This window comes from Arvicanthis niloticus, chromosome 26 (genome assembly GCF_011762505.2).
Source record: "Arvicanthis niloticus isolate mArvNil1 chromosome 26, mArvNil1.pat.X, whole genome shotgun sequence".
In the NCBI taxonomy this organism is placed as follows: Eukaryota; Metazoa; Chordata; class Mammalia; order Rodentia; family Muridae; genus Arvicanthis; species Arvicanthis niloticus.
This window is the reverse complement of record NC_133434.1, coordinates 27,152,686-27,170,438: the sequence shown is the minus strand read 5'-3', so window position 1 is coordinate 27,170,438 and position 17,753 is coordinate 27,152,686. Positions and strand designations below refer to the sequence as shown.

Here is a 17,753-nt window from a genome sequence, read left to right as displayed (position 1 = left end):
GACCAGGCTGGCCGTCTACCTCTGCCTCCCAAGTGCTGGGATTAAAGGCATGTACCACCCAGCATTATCTGAGTTCTTATACAAAATAAATGTTACTTTTGGCAATGTATTTTTCTATTTGTGTATTTGTATATATATATATACACACACACACACACATATATATATGTATGTGTATGTACACACACACACAGAGATGATTCCTCTATGTACAACACAGACATTAAAAAATACTTTAAGACAGTCTTATATAACACAAGGTTGTCTTGAATTTACTATGCCACCAAGGAAAGAACTTGAATTTCCGATCCTCTTGCCTCTACCTCTATAGTGCTGAAATTATAAACTTATGCCACCAGGACAGTGGGACATTGGTTCAGATCTCTCACAGAAACTATATAAGGATATATAAATATAAAAGGATCTCACAGTCACTATTTAAATGGCATAGCATTTACCATCTAATATATTTTAACCCTAATGCAATACAATGGTTAATCTTCTGTGTTGCAGAGAGAATGAGAAAGATCGTTTATCTATATTCAGTACAGATACATATTTTTTTTCCCTAGAGACATTCATTATAGGTGGGGGTTCAAGTAACTGGGGATTAAACCTAGTGCCTCCCTCACATATGCTAGGCAAATGTTCCACCACTGAGCTAAATCCACAACCCATTTCTGAAGATTTTAAAACCACAGCTGATCTCATGGCTGTAGGATTGTAGGTATTGAGAAAGACACGGACACAGACACAGACACAGACACAGACAAAGACAGACACACAGATGATTCCTCTATTTTTCTATCCCATGGAGGCCAGAATTGAAGGCCATGGAGGCTCTTCATGTGGTGCTGGAAACCAAACCCAGGTCCTCTGCAAGAGCAGCAAATGCTCTCAACTGAGGAGTCATCTCTTCAGACCCTCAAAGCACTATTTTATAAATGATAAGATTAAATAACTCATCAGAGACAAAATACCTACACTTCAGGGGCTGGAGAGATGGTTCAGCTGTTCCCAGCACCAAGATGATGGCCCACAACTGTGTATAACTCCAGGTCCAGGGCATCTGATGCCTTCTTCTGACCTCTATGAGCACCAGACTCATGTGCAGGCAAAATACTCATACATATAAAATTTAAAGGTCTCAAAAAGAAAATTTATTTAAAACACCTACTTCAGATAGACTACCTTTGACCTCTGTGAAGTCTTCATTCTGAATGTGTTTTCAGAAATGAATGTACACTGACAAGAATATGTAGAGCCGTCCCACGGAAAATACATGTCATCCTCTTCCTCAAGAACAAGCCCTCTTTGGGGTAAAGAAAGCAGGTGCAAGAAGGTCCCTGCCCAAGTCCTGAATAGTAAGAGAGCCACTTCCACACCAATGCTCTGAGTACTTGGTCTCCCCATCTTGTGTTTCTATGTATTTTAGAGTTATGTGCTCAAACTTGAAACTCAGTACATTAGGATTCATCTCCCATTGTATCCTCAAAGGCCTGCTGCTCCACCAACCTTCCTGCCCATTCCTTCTTACTTAGTCCAAACTGTTTTAACAAACAGGACAGAAAGGTGCAGATCCCTCTGGCACTGACATAAGGAACAGGGAAAAGACAGTGAACACAAGTACAGACATGCATCCCATGTTTCAGTTCAATGAGAGAGAAAAAGCACACCAAGTTCCTCCAGGAGGTGGTGCCACTGGCATAAAGAAACCTGTTTGGATAGGCATACTTTAGTACACTACACTGTAGTATAACTGTCTGCTACAGTCCACACAGCAGTACTGTGCCACTGGAGCCAAGAGCAACAGTCTGGGCAGCCTCAGTGTCTACTATGGCAATGATGTAGCATTTATGCAAGCACATTTGGCCGTGTTCACAAAATGGTGAAACTTCCCAGTGACTAGAACATACCTTCATCTGTAAACAATGCACAGCTGTCAATAAATCAACATACTGACTGTTATAAAAGAGAGACATTGAATACCAGAGAGTGAGGTGCTGTTTATGTTGGGGGTAGCCTAAAAGTCCAGAGAAAGCAAAATAAGGTGAAATTCAAGAGGAGGAGGCATCCATCTTACAGGGAGAAGTCCAGGTTAAGCCAGAGTGGCTGGTAAGCACCATTCTGGCTTACAGACAATCTCCAAAGACTAGTTGAGGACTGAAAAGATAAGGATGGGAAGATAAGCAAGAGGCTGCTTGAACAGGATTTTGCCCATTTACAGACTTTATTCTTGGAGAGATTTTGCACAGAGAAATGAGAAGATCTCTTTCTACTTGGCAAGATCATTCTTGCAGCTCTGTGGAAACCATTAGACAAGACCACCTATGAAAGTTGGCAGACCAGAGAGGCTTCAGGAAAGGCAGTGGATGCTACTCAAGGCATGCTCAGTACACACCAGCACCTGATGACTGGTCCTCTGAGAACTTCTGCTGCCATCTTCCATTGCTCTACCTCGGCCTGCAGTCAATGGGCATATCTCAATGGACAGATTAGAAAGCAGTTAGGCAGGACGTATCTAATGCCCTGAAGGAGGATAAAAAAATGCTTTCCCACCACAAACAGTTCAAGTAGTAACCAGCTCAGAAGCAGCTAGTGGCAGAAGGAACCGTCAGGAAAAGATAAAGTCACCATCCACGTGGCAGGACAGACAGGCTGTCTATATGTAGCCCTGATATGAGCAGATGCCAGAGGAAAGTACCTTCCAGGTTTCTGGACTGGGCAACTGACAGCAATGGTACCATCGTTTGAAATGGCTAAGAATGAAACATTTAGAGGGTTATCAGGGAATCAAGGGCTTCTTTCAGCACATAAAATGGGCAGGGTGGTGGTGGCACAAGCCTTTAATTCCAGCAGTTGGAAAGCAAAGGCAGGCAGATCTCTGAGTTTAAGTCAGCCTGGTCTACAGAGAATGTTCCAGGACAACTAAAACTACACAGAAACCCTGTCTCAAAATATGTAGAAAGAAAAGAGAAAAGAAAAAAAGAACAAAAAGAAAAAAAAAGATGTGGGTTTGTCATAAAAATTCCAGAACATTTAAAACCATGGAATGATAGAGAATAGAGCCCCTGGGTCAGGCATGGTGACTGAAATCTACCCGTATTCCCAACACTCTGGAGGCTAAGACAAGTTCTAGTTCAGTCAAGTTAATATGTGAGGCCCTGTCCAGAAAACAGAAAGATGAGAAAGAAGGGGGTAGAGGAAGAGCCCTGAACACAGGCCACCTTAGTATTCAGAGGCTAGACAGAAGCCAGTGGAGGGGGCAGTGACAAAACAGCCTAGAGCTGGAGAGGGCAAGGAGAGAGAGCTTCAGGAAGGGGTGGGCTGCTGAGATAAGGAGACAAAGTTAGCAGCACAGAGGACACAGGAAGTCTATAGAACAGAGTTACTGCAGCAGTGTGCACAAGCTGAGTGGCAGCCCAGGGTGGCGGCTCAGGCCTGGAATCTCAGCACATAAGAAAATGAGGTAAACAATTTGCCACAAGTTTACAGGCACCATAGATTACACAGCAAGCTCCAGGACAGACAGATTAGAGACTAAGGCCCTGTCTCAACAAACAAAAGAATGAATGGCCATTCTAAAGCAGAAAGCCTGAGTCAATCATCTATTTTCTACATTCCTATATTCCCATTCCTTCAGAAAATCTGACTTCCTGCCTTATTATATGAAACTACTTGTCTACTAATTGTCAGTTCAGGATATAACGTCCATAAAGGCAGTTTTACTTTAAACAAGAAACCTCTTCCCTACCACAAAGTAACTACCCTCCTACAACATCTGGAGAACTAATAGAATTCTATCCATAGCTACACATATCTTTATATTCTTTGTTACTGTCACTGTATTTGAAGCAGGTCTCCCTCTACAGCACAGGCTGGCCTGGAACTCATGACCCTCTTGCTTCAGCCCCCTAAACTCTGGTATCACAGTACTAGCTTAGCCTACTACTTCACATTTATTCATTTATTCTCTACTTCATTAGACAGAAAAACTCTCTCAATACACCTCAGTAGTATAATAATACCAGTATTATAAAGCCTTTGATTAACATTAAAAAATAGTATAAAAGCAAAAGTGGGGATGGGATAGGGGTTTTCTAGGGAGGGGAAATGGGGAAAGGGGATGGCATCTGAAATGTAAATAAAATATCCCATAAAGATTTTCACATGAAAAAAAGAAAAAAAATAGAAAAAAATCATTTTCCAGCAATCCCAAAATACTGTACAGCAAATAACATGAATATAAACAATAATAAACTGCATGAGAGAAATGTGGTACATGTAATCTAACTCCTTAAACTGTGATTGGGAAAATACACTTTTGATACCAGAAGTACCCAGGGGGACTTTTGTTTGATTTCATTTTTTTCCCCAAGTTGGAGAACAAATTCAGGGATTTGCTGATACTGGGCAGGAAGAGGAGATTATTCACAATGGTGAAATTTCATGCTATTTTAAGTAAACAATATAAAAACATTTTGATTTATTTCAAAATTCTCTATCATTTAGGTTTTTTCTTTCGCATTTATAGACTACAAGCATATGTAACACAAATTAAATCATAAGATTCGTAGGCCAGTGGGATAGCCTGGGGACTAAGATAGCTCGAGGTAACTGAGCTGCAGAAGGACCCTGACCTCAAGGTTAGAACTAGACAAGGATGCGGAAGGAGCTCTGGAGACTCAACTCCCCGAAGTGGCAGCGCGCACCCGGCTGCGCGCTCCCGGGGTCTCCAGACCGGCCACCTGCTCAGCGGGCGGAGCAGAGAAGCCGGGGAAGGATGGGCGGCCCGAAGGATGGCAACCCCGGGAGGTAGCGGCACACAGCCCCGATTTGGGGGTCAGCCTTCGCGGGCTGAGAGGACTGTGCGGGGACACGCCGGCGTCGGCAGCCACCACAACTCTGCGGCGCGGAGCTCCGGCCTACGCGTCCGGACCCAGCTCCCGGGCAGCCCCCAGTCTCAGCGTGAGGAGGGCGGCGACCCCCACCCATCATCCCACCAGTCCCCTCCTGGTACTCACGCCGACTTCATGACGGAAGGCTCCGTGCTGTGCTGACGCGCGCGCGGGACGTCGGGCTCCGACCGAGCAGGACTGGCGGGGACCAAGCGGTGCAGACGGCGGCCGCGGGGACCGGGACTCAACCTGAGGAGAGCCAGGCGGCGACGCTGCGAGCCCAAGTGTGCGCCCGCCCGGCGCATTTCAAACAGGCAGAGGAGCGGGGCCTCGGGGAGCTCTCACGGCCAACAGGTGCGCTCGCTCGTCTCCTTGGCCAATCAGCGACCGCATGCGGTGAAGGGGCGGGGCCTCGGGGAGCCCTGGCGCCGCTAGGTGTGCTCGCTTGTTTCCTTGGCAACCCGTGGACCCAGCGGGAGCTCTGAGTAGAGCAGCACAGGAGAAAACCCTAGAAGGAAAATCCTGGCCCTTCCGCCCTTCCGTTCTGACGCAGAAACCGAGGTCTCCCTGTCTTCGTCCAGAGAAGTTCTAAGGAGGTAAAGCCGTGGTCGGGCATGTTCTACTCTCAGGGTGGCCGGTTGACCTCAAGTCACCACATCATCTTATTCATTTCATATTTTACTTTTTCACTTAGTTCTACGTATACATTTTATCTAACTTTTGATATTTAATTTGAGACAAGAGTTTCTTGTAGCCCAGGCTGGCCTCAAACTTACAGTGTATCCACCAGTATGATCTTGAAGTCTATACCAGCTTGGCAGTCAACCTTTTGTTAAATTCCCTGTCTCTGGGTCCTCCAGTTCTCTCTCTTCCTCTCTCTCTCCCTCCCTCCCTCTCTCTCTCCCTCTCTCCCTCTCTCCCTGTCTTCCCCTCTCTCCCTCTCTCTCCCTCTGTGTGTGTGTTCGCACGCACGTGCGATGAGGATCAAACCTAGAGCCTCACAATGCTAGGTAAAAAGTGTTACCACTAAGCTACACGTCGTTAGCCTTAAAATTCTTGATTTTGATGTTTCCTGGATATACGGAGTTGAATAAAATCTGCCCACTGCGCTTGTGCGACCACCAGAATCTACCCTTTGTCTTCTACAAATTGATTCTATCTCACTTAATCCCTGCCCCTGTTGATCTCTGAGGATGATGTATCCACACCTGCGTTCTGTGACTCAAGCTCCACTCCTTAAGGCCGGCACTGATAAGGATAGTTTAGTATCCAGAGTTAAATGTCCATATTACTGAGTATCAGTCTTTCCAATATTTACTGTTGCAAACTGCTACAGTGAATAAACCTGAAAATGCATCCTTGTGTAGGGGAGATACATTTCCAGAAGCAGACAGAAAGCTAACAGGCTTTGCTACCATCACCTTTCAAACAGTCCCATTTGACAGCACTCTCACCTCTAAATCACAGGACCCTCAGCAGGCCCTGGGGCTAGTCTTCCTTCTCCATTATGTCACCTTTCACCTGTCCCAAACCTAAGGCACATGCTTGGACTCGAGTCTCTCTTCTGTCTCTCAGTCTTCCTTTCCTCTGAGAATCTCTCACCTTCTCTGGATCCTGGAGCCCCTGCCTCCATCACTGTACCTTTGATTTCAGCATCACCCTCCCAGAGCACAGCCCCTATTTACTGAGTCCTCTCCCAGCATATCCCACTTAGTCTCACTAGATGGCACTGTTGCATGCTCAGCGCTTACCAGTATGGGCATGGCCCTAAGCATTGAAAGGCTGATGGAGGCTCTCACTGAAGGCTCTCCCATGCTCCATCTGTAGCTTTTCCTCAGGCTGGGTTCTCTCTCTTGCTCCTATCCATCCACAGTAAGGCTCTCTAGCTCATTCATTTTCTTACAAGTACAGTCACTGCAGCCCTGAAAGATCTGCACTTTTCTCTAGAATTATTGATGGAGACTAGAGCAAGTATGAAAAGACTGGTTTTAGAAGAAATATTTTTATACAATATACCTGATTACACTTTTCCCCTCCCACAACTCTTCCCAGATCCCCATGAACTCTCCACCCACCCATCTCCATCCCTTTCTTTTTTTAGAAAAAAAAAAAAACAGACAAAAAAAAGAGAAACTTACAGGCACACAAATCCACAAAAACACAACTGGAGACCATCATATACACACAGAAGCCCAATAAGACAAACAAATAGCCTAAACAAAGCAAAATGAGACAAAAAGTCTACAAAAATAACATTGTGTTTGTTTTGTGTTGGCCAGCTAGCTCTGAGCATGGGGCCTGCCCACAAGTGTGATTTGTATAGGCAGTGAGACTCCATTGGAGAAAACTAACATTTTCTTTGCAAGCAAGTCTCAAGTGCAGATAGCCTCTTGGCTAGGGGTGAGAGCCCATGTGTACCTCCCTCCCTCAGCACTGGTACCCAGATGGCTGGTGCCCCTGCAAACCCAGCACAGGCTGCCACAGTCCCTGTGAGTCTGTATGTGTACCAGCCCTGCTGTGCCTGGAAGACTCTTTCCTTGGATTCATCACACCCGCTGGTTCTTTCAAGCTCCTCTTTTACACTTCCGCCTGAGCCCTGAGGGGAGGAGTTGATGAAGACATACCATTGAAGACTAAATGTAAAACCTCTGTTCTCTGCACATTATCCAGGTGGGTCTCCCATCTACTGCAAGAGGAAGCTTCTCAGATGAGGGCTGAATGGGGACGAGGAGTCATTTTATTGCCATGCTCCTTTAGCAGAGTAATAGAGAATAGTATTTGGTTGTCCCTTAGGCCCATATCCTATCCACTCTTAGGCTCTTGGCCACCCCAGCAGTGTCAGGCATCAGATCCATCTAGTAGAGTGGGCCTTAACTGGGAGACTTTTTTTTGGTTTAGTTTTTGTTTGTTTTTGTCTTTTGTTGTTGTTGGTGGTGGTGGTGGGTTTTTTTGTTTTGTTTTCTGTGTTTTGGTTTGGGTTTTGGTTTTTCAAGACAGGGCTTCTCTGTTAGCCTTTGCTGTCTTGGAACTCTCTCTGTAAAGGAGGCTGGCCCCACACTCATAGAGAGTCTGCTGCCTCTGCCTCCTGAGTGCTGGGATCAAAGGTGTGTAACATTACCATGGCTGGGAGGCTTTTTTGAACTAAGGTATCTTTGAGCTCCTTTTCATCTCCTCTTCAACGAGGCCGAAGCAGAGCCAGATCTAGAAAGCCGATGCTTAGACAAGATAGCAGCTGGTAATTGCCTGCCTGAGGTGCTTTATCACCCAACTCCATGCACTCATACACTTACAGAGCAGCTCAGGAAAGCCCTGGGGCAGTCGACTGGGAGAAAAATCAGAGTGAATTCAGAATTCATCTTTGTCTTCCAGAGTGACCTTGGATATTTCTGGAAGGACTGGCCTGACTCCTCTTCCAGTAAGACAACTCTTGCTGGCCCCAAGGCCCAACATGTCTGCCCACTACTTGTCAGCCAGTCTGGCTCCTGTGGCCCCTTGAAGCCTCCCCATAGCTATGAGCTTATCAAAGTGGCCATGCAATTCTCTGGGCTACCTTTCTCCCAGCTCCCTAGGTCTGTTCCCTTGGCAAAGATTCTCTTTGTCCCTACTTATCTGCCCAGCCAGCAGTAGGCTCACAAAGGCAGGCCTAAAAGGGTTCCCTCACATCTTTTCCATAGTGTCAGCCCTGTGCCTACTGTTTTTGGTATTGTTTTTCCAACGGTCTTGGGGAACCCCTGTAAAAGGGTCACTTGACCTGCAATGGAGTCATGACCCACCAGTTGAGGACCACTGAACTAGAATGATCACTGTTAATTACCTAATGAATCTCAGACTGGCCTCGAATTCACTAAGGAGCTGAACATGGCCTGATCCTCCTGTCCCCATACCCCAAATGCTGGGATCACAGGCATGTACAGCTGTAAAATTCAATCTAGTAAATCATATATCATATATATGCATCTATATATTGAGTGCATATATATGTGTGTGTGTAACTTTTGTTCTAGAGAACCCTGACTAACACTGTATTTTTTAGAAATCAATATGAGAAAACCATGAAGACTAAATAAGCAAAAGTCCTCTACTAAAGCAATTTATGCATCAGCCCATTTTCCAAAGGAAATTGTTGGGCCCCCTGCGCTCCCAGGGCTAACTCTGATGTCAGCAGCATGGGACCAGCCAGCCAAGTTTTCTGTCTGCCTCTTCTCACGTGTCTTTGTTTCAACTTCTGGCTAAACAGAGACATGACCAGGGGCTCTCCTTCTGGGATGCCATGCTGGCCTGAGCTCACCAGCCCCACAGTGGTGGATAGAAGCACAAGCAGGAGGGACAGGAGTAGGCAGGGTCATGAGAAAGGAGTCCAGGGTTAGAGACTTGGACACAAAAGGCAGGACAAGAAGATGGCACTTTCCATGACTGAACTGTGACTCTGAGCCATTTACCTCTGAGCCATTTATATGTGGAAGTCCACCCAGTGGCTATCTTTGGAGGGATAGTTAAATTCCAGTGAGGTCAGTGGGGTGGCCCTAATCCACTGTGCATGGACAGGATCTACACTGAGGAAGAATCCCATGAAGACTATGAGAAGGTCCTTCTCCACAGGCCCAGGAAAGAGGAGGAAGACACCATCCCACTGAGACCTCCTTGTCAACTGTCAGCCTTCTGAGTGTGCTTCCCTTGTGTGTGGGAACTGCAGGCCTAGCAAACCATTACAACATGACAGTTAAATAAGGCTTCTCCACCAGACATCTATATCCATGTGCAGTGGCACCTACTTGTAACGTCAGCACTCTGTAGGCAGAGACAGGAAGGTCATGAGTTCAAGCCCAGTCTGAGTTACATATTGAGTTTAAGACTAACATCTACGCACATTGAGACCCTATCTAAAAAATAAAAAAGGTGTGTGTGTGTGTGTGTGTGTAGGTTTGCCTGTGGAGGTGGAAGGACAATTCTTAGAAATTAGCTATTCTTTTCCACTGTGTAGAGGCAGGCCATATCTCCGTGTAGGGTAGCCCCGACCAGGTAGCCAGTCGGCTTCCAGGCAGTCTTCCTTTCTCCACCCACACCCTCACTGTGGGTCCTGGGATTATAGTTGCATACCACCACATCTAGTTGTTTTTTTTTTTTAAATCACTTATTTTGTGTGTATGAGCTTTTCAGCTGTATGTATGATCCGAATACCACTTGTACGCCTGGTGCCCAAGGAGGTCAGAAGAGGCCATCGGATGCCCTGGATCTGGGGTTACAGGTGGTTGTGGGTCCTCTGTGAAAGTAGCTAGTATTCTTAATCATGGAGTCATCTCTTTAGCCCTGCACTTTGTTGGTGTATTTGTTTTTAGGTATTTTATTGGGTTCTTATACTTCTACCTCTGTTTGAACATTTATTCCACCCCTATCTCTTCCAATCTCCCAGTAGGAGGGAGAAAAAGAAGGTTAGAGGGGAAAGGGGGTGCAGACCTCTTTTAATTACTTCCTGCTGATTAGAGACATTGACTTTCTTAGGGCAAGTTCAATCTTCATCAGGATATCTCCAGTTTCTTCTTCTCGTCATACTGCAACAAGAGCAACTGGGAGCAACAACAGCAGCAACCCCAGGTCCTCTTGGGGCTGTCCCATTTATATGAGCCCCAGATTCCCCTCCCCCAACGATTAAACTGCAGCTGGCAAAGATCATGCTCCTGCTAGTGCACGAGGCAAATCATAAAAACCTGCCATGATGCAGCCTCTTATCCCACACCTGGGATTGAAACAAAAACATTCACACAACATAACTTGATTTTTAAAGAAACCAAAAATTATCACTGCAGCACCTACCTTTCATTTTTAATGGATTCTAGGGATGAAATATAGGTTTTCAGGCTTGCTTGCCAAACACTTTTACCAGCTGAAGTATCTCATTGACCCCACAAATAAGTATTTCCTGACTCTTTGCATCATTGAAAATGAGTATAGTTATTGATCCTGAGGGAAGGGCAATTACGAAAGTTAAGAGACTGAAGCAGAGGCCATGGAGAACTGCTGTTTACTGCTTGTTCCTCTGGCTGTCTCTTTTAGCAGCCCAAGACCAGTGACCTAGGGATAGAACCGCCCACAGTGGGCAGTTGAGCCCTGCTGCATCAAGTAGCAGTCAAGAAAATACAAAGTGGCCACAGGCCACTTTAATCTGGACAGTCACTCAGGTGAAAGTTCTTCCCAGATGACTCTAGGTTTGTGAAATTCACTGCTGAGGCTAAGCATGGCAAACATACATGCTAGCCTCCCTGAGCTGAACTAACACATGCATCACTCAACATGGAATACTTTATTTACAACCACTCTCAGAATGTTTCAAGAATCTAATTAACTAGAGTCACTATATTGCTTATTTCTACTGAAATTGTATGTCCTTAAAATAATTATTTACGTGTGTGTGTGTGTGTGTGTGTGTGTGTACACGCAGAGGTCAGAGGACAGCTTGTGGAATTCAATTTTCTTCTTACACCATGTGGGTCTCAAGGGTCCAGCTCCGGTCCTTGGTCTTGGCCAGAAGTACCTTTTTCTGCTGAGCTGTCTCACCAGCCCAAATGTGTATCTTTTGGTCAACATAAGCCCAACTACCTAGCCCCTGGCAGCCGCCATGTTGATCTCAACAGCTATATCCAAAGCAACTTTCTTAGAACCCATAGGTGAGGGAGCTCAGGGGGCAGCTACCTTTTGTTGCTCTGACTTTTTTCATGTGACATAGTGACCTCCTGGGCCACTTAAGTTTCAATGCTGTTGCCACTGGATAAACAGCAGAATTCTATCCTGTTTTTTAGGTTTTTTTTTTTGTTTGTTTGTTTTTTTAAATGGTTAGATAAAATTGTGTACACAGATTGTGTCTTTTTAAAATTTTGCTTATTTATTTATTTATTTATTTATTTATTTTTGAGACAGGCATTTCAAGGAGCCCAAGACAGCCTTGAACTTCTGGGTCTTCTGTCCCATTTCCTAAATCCTGGGATTATAGGCCTGCTTCCATGCTGGTTTATGCTAAGCTGGGGGTGAAACAGGGTTTGTGCATGCTAGGCAAGCTCCCTACCAGCTGAGTTACATTCCCAGTGTACTGCTACTGTTTCTTTATCCGTTGATGGACATGTAGCTTGATTTTGTGTCTTGGCTGTAAACAACACTGCAATAAATATGAAAGTACAGATTCTGTCTTGTACATACTAATTCCTCTCTAGGTACAGATCGCATTGAAGAGTCACTGGATCAAAATCTCTAAATACATGATAGGCTTCTAGGCTTCTACTTGGACTCTCTTCCTGCCATGGTGCACGGGAGTGAGCCCAAGCCCTTGTTTAAGCTTGGCACCCTCTCCACCACGATAACCCACCCCTCCCCACTGTGCTCTTACTCCAGGCTCCAGGAATGTTAAGAGGCCTCCTGACAATTTCTGCCAACTGGGAAGAGTGTGCCTTAGGTTTCCCCATCCCCCTTTTTCTTAGAGGGTCTGAGACTCAAGAGAAACTCACCTGGTCTGAAAGAAGAGGACTTCCTTATTAGGCTAATTCCCTTCTATCATCTGCAAACCCAAAGTGGCCCCTCTTGCTGTTCAGGGCTATTTAAAAGAGCTTTCTAATGGATGACCGCAATGAAGATGCACTGTTCTTCTAAGGCCTCTAGACACCAGGTTCTCCTGGCCTTCCCTTCTTTCCAAGAACTGCTGGTCCAGTGGCAGGCAGGTGCATGTTGTCATATTTCATATCACAAGCTGGAGACCATGTGTCCCCATTTTCTTTCTGGTTCTGGGTCAAACACTATGACTCAAAAGAACATAGGAAGGGAAGGATTGATTTCAGTTTACAGTTCCAAGTAGCAGTATATCACCAGGTTTCTGTGCAGGCTTACAGTCAGTTGTCTTTCATATTCCTCCATTCCCTTGCCCCCCACCCCCAGGACCACTACCCAGGGATGGTGACAGCACTACTCACAGTGGGCTGGGCCCTCCCACCTCAGTCATTAAACAAGAAAATGCCTCATAGACTTACCTGCAGGCCAGCCCAATGGAGGAATTTTCCCAGTTGAGGTTCCCTTCCCCCAGGTGACCAGGCATTAACCAGCATGCCACAGCTGCCCCAAGAGTGCCCAAAGGAATCCTCATAACTTAAGACTTCAAACAAGGAGATCAGCTAGAACCGAAGACAGCATTTCCATGTTCTCACTTGATGGTGTAAGAATGTAATTTCAGGTCTCAGCTTGAACTTAAAATTAAAAGATCCTTAAGTTTGAGTTTCAATTTACACTCAAATATTAGCTGCCCCAGAGGCACATCCTGGGGAGAGCATATTCCAAAGACTCAAACATTCCAGGAAGAAGGGCCCAAGATAAGAGTTTATCAGGGAGATGAGCCCTTAACACAGTACACCTGGGTAAACAGAAGCCACTTAAGCTGACCCTCTTTGTTGTAAAGATAAAGTGCAAATTTGAGTTACCTAGAAACCAGGCCTGGGAACAGCTGTTTGAAATCCTTTATGGTTATTGTTTGAGAAGTAATTAACTGTCCTTGTGAACTCTGTAAAAATGGTATATAAGCAAGCTGCTTTTAGCTTCAGCTCGGGATTCCTCTTACCTGCGAGTAAGGGAGCCCCAGTATACTGGTTATCATCTTATCATCAATACACCTTATGTTATTGCATCAAATCTGCTGTCTGTGAGTGTTTCTGGGGAAGTGCATCCATTGGTTTGGATCTTTAGGTCCAACAATGGGCCTTTCACTCCTCAGGACACTCCAAAGATTCCCCAAGAACTCAGCTCAGGATGTCTTCTGATCTCCTCTCCTGTGCATCCTCTTGCTGTATCTCAAAAGTCTAAGTCACATTCTCTTCATATTTTAATCTCAGAAAAAGCTATAGACTTTTACAGATTTGTTGTTTTTTAAACCTCTGACACAGGGTTTCTCTGTGTAGCCCTGGCTATCCTGGAACTAACTCTGTAGACCAGGCTGGCCTCAATCTCAGAAATCCCCTCCTCCTCTGCCTCCTAAGTGCTGGGATTATAGACGTGTGTCACCGCTGCCCAGCAAGTTGCAGACTCTTTTTTTTTTTGTTTTGTTTTGTTTTGTTTTCGAGACAGAGTTTCTCTGTGTAGTCCTGGCTGTCCTGGAACTCACTCTGTAGACCAGGCTGGCCTCGAACTCAGCAATCCGCCTGCCTCTGCCTCCCAAGTGCTGGGATTAAAGGCGTGCGCCACCACCGCCCGGCCAAGTTGCAGACTCTTAAAGTCTTAACAAGTATATGGAAAAGCAAATGGCTGCACTAGATAGGCTGTATCTGCCAGATCTCATGAAAGAATCAAATGTCCTCAACAAAATTGAGATAAAAATTTGACCCCAGAAGATGAACAGGGTAGAAAAACAGGCAACAAAATAAAACAAAACCAACAAAACCAGCCACAGCAGAAACTTATCAGTGAGGATTTGATATTGACAAACATCAACCCATGAGACAAATTTCTGCTATAAAATTTAAGGGGAAAAGAATTAGGCTCTGATGAAAATAGTTTTGGTCAACTGGAAATGAAGAAAGGAAAACATTGGAAATAGTTTAACTGGGATTTATAGGAAATTGATCAAAGAATTAAATTGACTTAATAGAGTCCATTCCGGAAAGCGCTTTACCAAAGACCATTCATCAACATCAGAGTACACCCAGTCCTGTGTTTGTGTTCCAAAAGGCTCCTCTATGGATTTTTACAGAAAAATCAGATCTGCTTTGTAGTAGAGTTGCACCCAGGACTAGAAGAGAGGAAGGGAAAGAAAGGGTAGGCAGGGTCTTTGTGCCCCATCCTTTACAGACAGTTAAAGGATTATAAGGTGACAGTCTGTGTGCATCAGCCACCACCACTACGATCACCATCACCACCACCATCACCACCACCATCACCATCATCACCACCCCCACCACCATCATGCCCCATCATCAAGACAAGGTCCTCTTATGTCTTCCAGACTGGTCCCTGCATCCCAAGTACCTGGGGCTCCATCACCACACTACACTTTCATAATTTTCAACCTGTTATTATCCTTCCTTCCTTCTCTGTAGAAAGTGAATTAACTCCTGAGTGAATGTATATTGCTGACATGAACAAGACCATGCCAAAGGCATGGGTGCCTCAGATCCATGGGAATAGCAAGGCCGTCCCCTTGCTGAGTATGGACATCAACAGTGTGGGCACACAGTACCAACCGTCCTCCTGATGACAGTAGCCTGGGACTGCTTCCCTACAGAGACCCCTGCTGAGATGAGCTTCCTGCCTCCTCATTCAGCTGACTGTCATAAATGCTGAACACAGCTCCTACCTGAGCCGAGCCTCTCTGATTGATTTATTTATTTTATGTAGCCATTACAGATGATTGTTGAACCACCATGTGTTTTGTGGGAATTGAACTCAAGACCTCTGGAAGAGCAGCCAGCACTCTCAACTGCTGAGCCATCTCAACCTTTGTCAATCCCAACACCATGAAGATCATGACACACGTCCATGGTGCCGAGGGAACCCAGCCTTATGAATGCTAGGCTAGCAGCACTCCACAGCTGAACCACACCCCTAACTCGTATCATTGTATTCATTTTAAAGAAAATATTTCCCAGGGCTCATAAAAGGTACTATGGGTTCTAGGCACTGTGGATGAATTGGACTCATAGGGTTCAAGGAAAGGGGAAACAGGAATGTCTGGATGGACCTGGGGTGGGGGTGGGATGGTGGGAGAGACAGAGATGCATCTGTATTGTCTTATGGAAGGTGCTGAAGTGTCTTAACCCAGTTCACCCTCACATGGCCTTGTTCTTCCCAGAGTCTGGCTTTCCATTCCCATCTCTCCTGAGTCTTCCAACTTAAGAAGCTCTGTTATGTTCTTGCAATCTTAAAAGCCCATCTAAAACAAACACCTAGTCCTACTGTGCCTTGGAAGCCTTCCTAGAGCAAACCAGCATCCTGTTAGTGAACCCAATTGCAGCATGAGCCATGAAGGAGAGCGAGCACATGCATCAACTTCCTCGGCTCAGCACCAAGCTAGGTGGTGCCAAGAGTGGGCTGTTCTCGTTAGTCCTCATCCCTGCTGTAAGACCCACTTGCATGCCCACACTGAGTGCCTCCTGCAGGTCAGACCCCATGTTGCTGACCCTGAGAGCCCACAGGATGAACCAAGTCATAACCTGGCCCAAGAGAGCTCAGCCAGGACCAGACCCAGAGAGTTTCAACATCATTGTCATCTTTCATTGTCGTGGCTGTCTGGTGCTCTCCAGAATGTCCCAAAGAGTTCTTGACCACGATGTACTCCATAACACTAGCCCTCCCCGTATTCAAATTGTGACAATGAAAAATAAAAGGTCTCTAGACATTACCAGAGCTCTCCAAGGGGTCAAATGGCCCCCAGTGAGAGCCAGTAACTTGGGAACAAGTTCTGGCAATCACATCAGAGAAGACTGGTTCAAACTTGGAGGGCCTCCACTCCATGCACCCATGGCTTGTATCTAAAGGGTAGAGGGCCGTTAGTGCAGCGAGAGATCTGGGCTATCAGGTGTGTGCTGTAGCCAGAAGTGAGCCTGGAGCTGAGCTGACCCTTGAATTCATGGAGAGTGGGAACACAGAGAACTCTTGCCAAGAGAGGCTCAGTCCTGTGGGAGTGGCAAGTGAGACAGGAGGCAGAGAACAGAAGGCCAGTGTAAATGTCCATCAAAGTGTAACAATGTGCAGGTTCCTCACCAGTCAAATCCACCCTTGAATGTCTATTTTGTTTGTCTATCTAGTAGTAATTTATTTATAATTATTATTATTGTTTTGAGGCAGTCTTAGGTAGCCTCAAACTCACTATGTATCCATGGATGACTTTGACCACTGACCCTCCTGTCTCCACTTCCTAGATACTGGGATTATAAGTACATGCCGCCATTCTGCCCACTGAGATGCATCCTCAGTCCTTATTTTTGCCTTTTGAGGTGGTGTTCTACTTTGAGATATCTGTCCTAGAACTGACAGCCTCAGCCTAGCCCTCACTCACGTGTACAATATTATAGCTTCTTCAGCCTAAGGGCCTATTGTGCCCACCATTGGCCTCATACTTGAGGCCATCCTCCTGTCTCAGTATCCTCAGTGCTGGGACTACAAGTGTAAGGCACTGTACTTGACTAGAAGTAATTTATTTTTTGAAACAATTTTTAATGCTTCCTATTTGCCCAGCCCCCATTCCTATCACTTATTGACCCAGGTTTCTGAAGGCTTCTGAGCATATGGGGTTGTGAGTGGTCTTCATTGTCTCTTCCTCCTCTTCCTCTATGTGTATATGTATGTGTGTGTATGTGTGTATGTATTTGTGTATATATTTGTGTATCTGTATGTGTGTATGTATGTATATGTGTATATGTATGTGTGTATGTATGTGTGTGTATGTGTGTATGTGTGTTCCCTATAGGCTCATGCTTACAGGGACCAAAGGGTTAACTTCTGGTATTATTCCTCAGGACACTGTACACCTTGTATTTTTAGATAAAATTTGGGGGTTCACCGAGTAGTTCAGGTTGTCTGGCTGGTAAGCCCCATAGATCCTGCTGTCTCAGTCTCCCTCCTCTGATGTTACAAGGACATACCATGTGTTTCTTTTCTCCATGGGTGAGGGGGGAATAGAACTCCGCACATCATTCATGCAAGGCAAGCACTTTACCAGCTGAGCTATTCCTAGGTCCCAAGTTTGTGTTTTAAATATGAAGAGTATAGTGTTTTCTCTTTTAGATTCATTTAATTTTATGTGTATGAGTGGTTTGCCTGCATATATCTATATGTGTACAATGTGTATGGAGGCCAGAACATTGGATCCTCTGGAGGTGGAGTTACAAATGG

General features: G+C 45.4%; 1 long non-coding RNA gene across 1 annotated transcript; it reads left to right on the top strand.

Annotated features, from left to right (window-relative positions):
* The first annotated feature begins 5,307 nt into the window (after nucleotides 1–5,307).
* Nucleotides 5,308–16,260, top strand: LOC143439259 (uncharacterized). Its single transcript, XR_013107578.1, has 2 exons — nucleotides 5,308–5,494; nucleotides 14,960–16,260. It is a non-coding gene; the product is annotated as an uncharacterized LOC143439259 (long non-coding RNA).
* The last annotated feature ends 1,493 nt before the right edge of the window (nucleotides 16,261–17,753 follow it).